The sequence below is a fragment of the Stylophora pistillata genome, chromosome 7, assembly GCF_964205215.1.
Source record: "Stylophora pistillata chromosome 7, jaStyPist1.2, whole genome shotgun sequence".
In the NCBI taxonomy this organism is placed as follows: Eukaryota; Metazoa; Cnidaria; class Anthozoa; order Scleractinia; family Pocilloporidae; genus Stylophora; species Stylophora pistillata.
Genome location: NC_142525.1, coordinates 11,948,988 through 11,954,987, shown reverse-complemented (window position 1 = coordinate 11,954,987; position 6,000 = coordinate 11,948,988).

The window sequence follows — 6,000 nt, the reverse complement described above, 5'->3', positions numbered from 1 at the left end:
TAACCAAGAATAGCCACGGTCCCAATTTTTTCTCTGCGGTACTCCTGCTCGGACCGAACCCCACTCTGAGAGACAATCATGTGCAAGTTTGACCCTTTGTTTCCTATATTTAAGAAAGGCTATTATCCAATTAATGATGTAAGGGTTCATGTTGTAGGTCGAGAGTTTCTATAGCAAGAGGCTGTGATCTATCAGATCCAAGGCTTTTCTATAGTCCAACGCAAAGATACGCACGGTGTTCCCCGTTCCGTCTGTTGCTTGCGCCCAATTGTACATCGGATTTATCAACGCATGCGCAGGGGACGACCCTGGAATACACCCAAATTGATCGAGTTCCAAGCGTTTCGGAAGTGCTGGTTTCACATGTTCATGGACGAAGTAGTGCTCGGCAATTTTGGACAACGTTGGTGTCATGAAATAGGTCTCAAATCTTTCGCCGCATCCTGAACTATCTTTTTTTTGGGAAGAGGGCTGATGTTTGCACATTTCCAAATGTCGGTAAAGTCCCTTGACTAATAGAGGAATTGATGATACAATGAAGGGGTTGAGCGAGCTCAGGAGCGATATCACGCAAGACCCAGTTTGGGATATTACCTGGGCTCCCGGATTTGGAGGAGATGACCGTAATAAGGCATTTGAAGGTAGCTTCGGGTGAAATAATGGGTTTTAAAACCTTCACTGCTCACAGTTTTGATATTATCTAAAAGTGGGTCAAACGAAGCTTGAGGTTCTAGCAGAGCTGTATTGATTTCATTAGCCAAGATATTAAGGTTGATTGAGGTAGTTGGTTTACTTACAAGGAGCTCATTTGCGACACTTGTAGTTGTTTTGTTCATTCCACATATCCGCCTACATTCGGACCACCACATTTTAGGATTTTTTTCGGTCAAAACGCTGACTTTAGTGTTGTAATAAGAGCGTTTGCAGAGCTTTCGTTCCCTGTTTACTTTGTTCAGGTAGTAATGGAACAATGGTTTGTTGTCTTGGTAATATGCTCTTTGACGGTGTGCTATAAGTGCCTTGAGTTTGGGTGAAATCCATGGTGCGTCGTTTCGGTGGAACTTAACTCGCTTTTTGGGAAGGATAGAATCTAAACCTACGCGAATTATGTAACTAAAGTGAGCATAATGTTCTTGAATGCTATCTATAGTGTCGATTAATGACAAGTCGAGCCCCGTCATGTAACGATCAAAAGCCTGTTTGGACTCAGCATTCACAGCACGTGTAGTAACCGCTCTGTTTGCAGGAATATTGGCCTTCGATCTAATTTTTGGAAACAAACCAACACTACAATGATCGGATAGTCCGAAGGGCGGGAATGGAGAGGGTTTCTCGTAGTGTTCTGTAAGATTAGTTAACACTTTGTCGAGTGTACGATCCCCTCTTGTTGGAAAATTGACCACATGCGTGAGGCGGAACTACTTTTAAGCAGTTCCGCCTCACGCAGGTCGTCCATTTATCAAAATAACTGGTGAAACATTTGCCCTGTTCCAGTCGCCAGCGAGAATTATACCTGCACCAGGGATATCACTCTCTATACCAGAGAGAGAATCCATCATGTAATCGATGAGGGGCTCATCTTTGGCAGGTGGAGGATGGTATACTGTACCAATGATAAGGCAGTTATAACTCCGGAGCAATCGGTTGGGCGTGATCTTGGCCCACAAAACCTCAGGGACCTCGGGGTCAGGGCACTCATAGTCCCGTAGAATTGAGAATTTGATGGAATCTTTTACACATAGAGCCCCACCCCATGTAGCCTGTGGGTCCTATCTTTGCGTAGGATGTTGCAGCTACTAATGTCAACTACGCTGTCATCAATAGAATCTTTCAGCCATGTCTCCGTTATAAAAAAAAGATCAGACTTGTGGGTGTTCAAAAATATTGAAATTGACGGCCCTTTGATCTGTGTAACGGCTGGAGGCGACACGCGTAGTTACTCTCGCGGGTATTGTTGAAGGTCTTGGTAAAGTGTGACAATTGAACCGTAAAAATTCATTCAAGGGGGAAAAGTTATAGCAATTAACAGTTCTTTGACTTGTGTAGCTACTGGAGATGACGCGCGTAGTTTTTCTCACGGGAATTACTGAAAGCCCTGGTAAAGTGTAATTGTTCGACTGTGAATAGTTATTCAAGGTAGAAAAATCATTCGTTTCTGAAGAATATTTGCTTCGGCCTGTATTTAATTGTGTTTTAGTAAGTCTTCCAGACCGTTTCCCTCGGTACTTAAAAATTCCATCCGCTCGAATGTTCTTAAATAAAACTGACCGTCTCTCCTGAAGGCTGTAAATTAACCGGAGCGACACCAGTTCACGCCGAGAGTACTGTAGGGTCGTTGTTTGGCGAACTGGAGAACCAAGTTGCCGAATTAAATCTCTAGTGGTGGCTCTGTGCCGGCTACCAGTGGCGATAATAGATTAAGCAGGACCGGGGTTGGTCGAAATATCAACGTATACCGCGATGTCCAGTGTAAGGTCGTGGTCAGAGATGACTAAGGAGACAAATCCGTGTTTAGTGTGCTACTGCATTGGAACTCTTGATCGATGAAAACCATGTTTGACGATATGAGTGCATTTCTTCTTGAGTTAAACACCAGTGTGCAGGGGTTTCCACCTTGATTTAAAAGTAGCCTCGAAGGATAATAAATGGTTTAGAAATGTAGCGCTTAAACAGGATAAGATAGTGATAGAAACTAGATTTACTCTAGACGTGGCCACCATGATTAGCACCGAGCTTTACCTCTTCCTTCAAGAGGCACTTTAAGTCAACTATATCCTGCAAATTCCACTGCATCTTTGTGTGCTCCCGGCCATGTTTACAAATTCAGTCACTGCAGCGTCACCATGAAGCGCCGCCTGATTAGCTCAATTGGGAGAGCGCCGGACTGCTGTGCGGGAGGTCGAGAGTTCAATACCGGCCGGACCAACACTCAGGGTCTTAAAATGATTTGAGAAGAATATGCTTCCTTTCTTTAACATCAAGAAATGGTTAGATATTCTAGTCTTCTCGGATAGGGACGAATAAATGGAGGTCCCGTCTCCTGCAGGGTTGGTGTAGGAGACGTTAAATTCCCACGCACAAGATTACTGCGTGATGGATGGCCTCCCTGGAGTGGGTTGGGTGGGTAGGTGAAATCGCTACGGACTAAACACGGCTGCCAGAGGCGCCTGTCTGATTTCAACCTTAAAATTGTAACTAAACACGTATGTTGTTTTTGGAGAAATAAAGACACCTTTACCTTTTACTTTACCATGAACATCGCCGGAAATGATGCCGTTCAGAAGAGCATAAGGGATGTAAGGCGAGGATAATAGCGTATCTTCATCAAAGAATCAGATTCAGAGTGATCTGAAAGCGTCTTGAACGTTTTAACCTTCTTTAAAACGCACCAACTTTGTATTTTGAAAGTTGAAAGTTTGTTAGCAGGCCTGGTTGTCAATGTCCTGGTATGTTTGTGCAAAAATAAAATTTTATTCAGCTCATTCATGCGTTTGTGGTCATTGATTCTCTGTCAACTTTAAACGGCTTCCTATGACTGATTACTGAAGAGCGCATTCAAAAACTCAACAATTTTGCCCTCAGTTTCATTAACAAGTCATCGCAATGGGTCCTCGTAAAATTAAAGATTACTATCACTTGTGTTTTCAGAAGTTGCTGAAATTGCCCGAATCGCGAAGCGACGAGGGCAATTTCAGTAACTTCGGAAAACACGCGTGATATGAATCCTTAATTTTACTCGGCCCCATGCGATTACCTATACTAAGACCTATGGTACCAGAACATTCTCCGTTTCAGCCCCTGAACTCAGGAACAAATTACCCAACCACATACGCTCCTGTGAGAAGTTCAATCTTTTTAAGCATAAACTTAAAACCTATCTTTTTAAGAACTTTTACTTTAGCCATTAGAAAATAGACTTCATATGTTTTTACTTCAATTTTAAGTTTATTTACTTTGATTAACTTTAATTTTATATTTCCTCTCACTTTGTTAAGCGCCCAGATCTATCACTGGATAGGCGCTATATAAATATCATTATTATTATTATTATTATTATTATTATTATTATTATTATTATTATTATTATTATTATTTATCATCTCCATTCTGGTACTCCTTCTGTTCAAAAGATCTTTGTCCCAAGAAATGTCACGTTTCTTGAGCTGTTTTAGCAATTTCATCAAGACTGTCCTTCAGAAATAAAGGCTTCTACTTCTAGGAGTCGGACACAGTTATCTCAGTGTCTTGCTACCATATAGCTCACTGAGTGTCGATGGGGAATGTCCCTGAAGATTTACGGTAAGATGGTAAGTTAATCTTCTTACGATTGAATTTTACGACTTTTGTCGATAAATGATTATTACCGGGAAATTTTTTGTTAATTATTGTATTCGGATCATTTTGGTCTTTTGCTGACGAAATTAAATGAAATTTGCTGTTAATATACCCGGCATTAAACTCTGGCTCGAAATCTACCTTGCATTCCAATATTGAAGATCGTAAAGTCCATGCAGACATTACTGTTGCAACATGCCAATCTCCTTTCCTCCAAGTCGCCTGGCAATTATTCCTTTTCGAGCAATTTACTCATAGGTTTGCAAACAAATGACAGGAGATCCAATTTTTCTACCAAATTAAGTGAATTAATTGAATAATCTTCAAAACCTCTAATGCCTTAGGGCCGACTTAAATAAAAATTTGCATTTTACATAGCTCTATTGATTTCTCTTCTCTGTTGATTTACATTAAAAGCAGACGAAGTCTTTTAAAAAGTTGAACATTATCTCAGCTTGAGTAGAACGAATGGCGCGGCATGGCAAGGTCCACCAGAAAAAAGCTTCAAACGAGTGCATCTCTACCTTTAGAAATATATACCTGTAAAAATTTTTATCAGTCTTTAAATCGCAGGCGAAATCGGATAAAAATGTTCTAATCGGATAGGCACAGTGCGATCGTGGTCGATTTTGAATTTCCGAGCAGTTTACTCATAGGTTTAAGCACAAATGACCGGAAATCCAATTTGGTTTACCAAATTAAGGAAATTAATTGAATATTCTTCAAAACCTCTAATGTATTAGCGTCCTCTTTGATGAAAGCTTACATACCATATCGCTCGATTGATTTGTCTTCCATGTTGATTTACGTTAAAAGCGTTGGATATCGTCTTCGCTTGATTAGACCGAAAGGCGTGCCATGGTGTGATCAGAAATACGGGATCAACGTTTGTAGTTCTACTGAAAATAATGGCAAATTTCTACCAGACTTAACCACTCTCACATTTGGCCCTTATAATTGGAATAAGGTAAGAAATTTCAAATCAGAAAAGCGCACAGCGCGATCGAGGTCGATTTGAAACTACGGGTGCAGCACAAGAAACTCATTGATGGAATATCGAGTGAAAGCTATAAATTCTTTAAACATATGATGAGCTCAAGAATTAAAGTGTAACAGAGTGAATAACTATTTAAACAACGTTCAACCAGGGACCCTTTGGGGTTAACCGTCGGTCAACAAACAAGCTTAGATCTAATGTCCAAAAACCCACCAAAAAAAACAAACGCTAAAAAAAACCGCCCAATATCATAAGCGCTTTTTAAGGTCCTTTAGAAGTACTCGATCTATTTGCCCCTCAAGGGATTTTCTGGATCTTGAACCAAAACCAATTCAAGATAAAGCTCACTCTGGCCCAAGAAACAATTGCTCAAGTGACGTGGAGTTTCTAGAAACTTTACAAATTAGATAATATTGATAATTAAGAGAGATGGCCAAAAAGGAAAATCCTAATCGCTGAAGAAGTTAAAGAAAAAGTACGCTCTTAAAAACCACATAATGGTAATCTCCACATGGAGTACCAAACAAATTAATTTATTTCTGTCAATATACCGAGTAAAGGGTGAGAAATTTCAATTTCTAATTAATTCATTCCTTTCTGATTTAACTTTTAACTTCACAAAAGTGCGTATCAAGAGTTTAAGAACTCTTGTCACGCACTATTGTCTC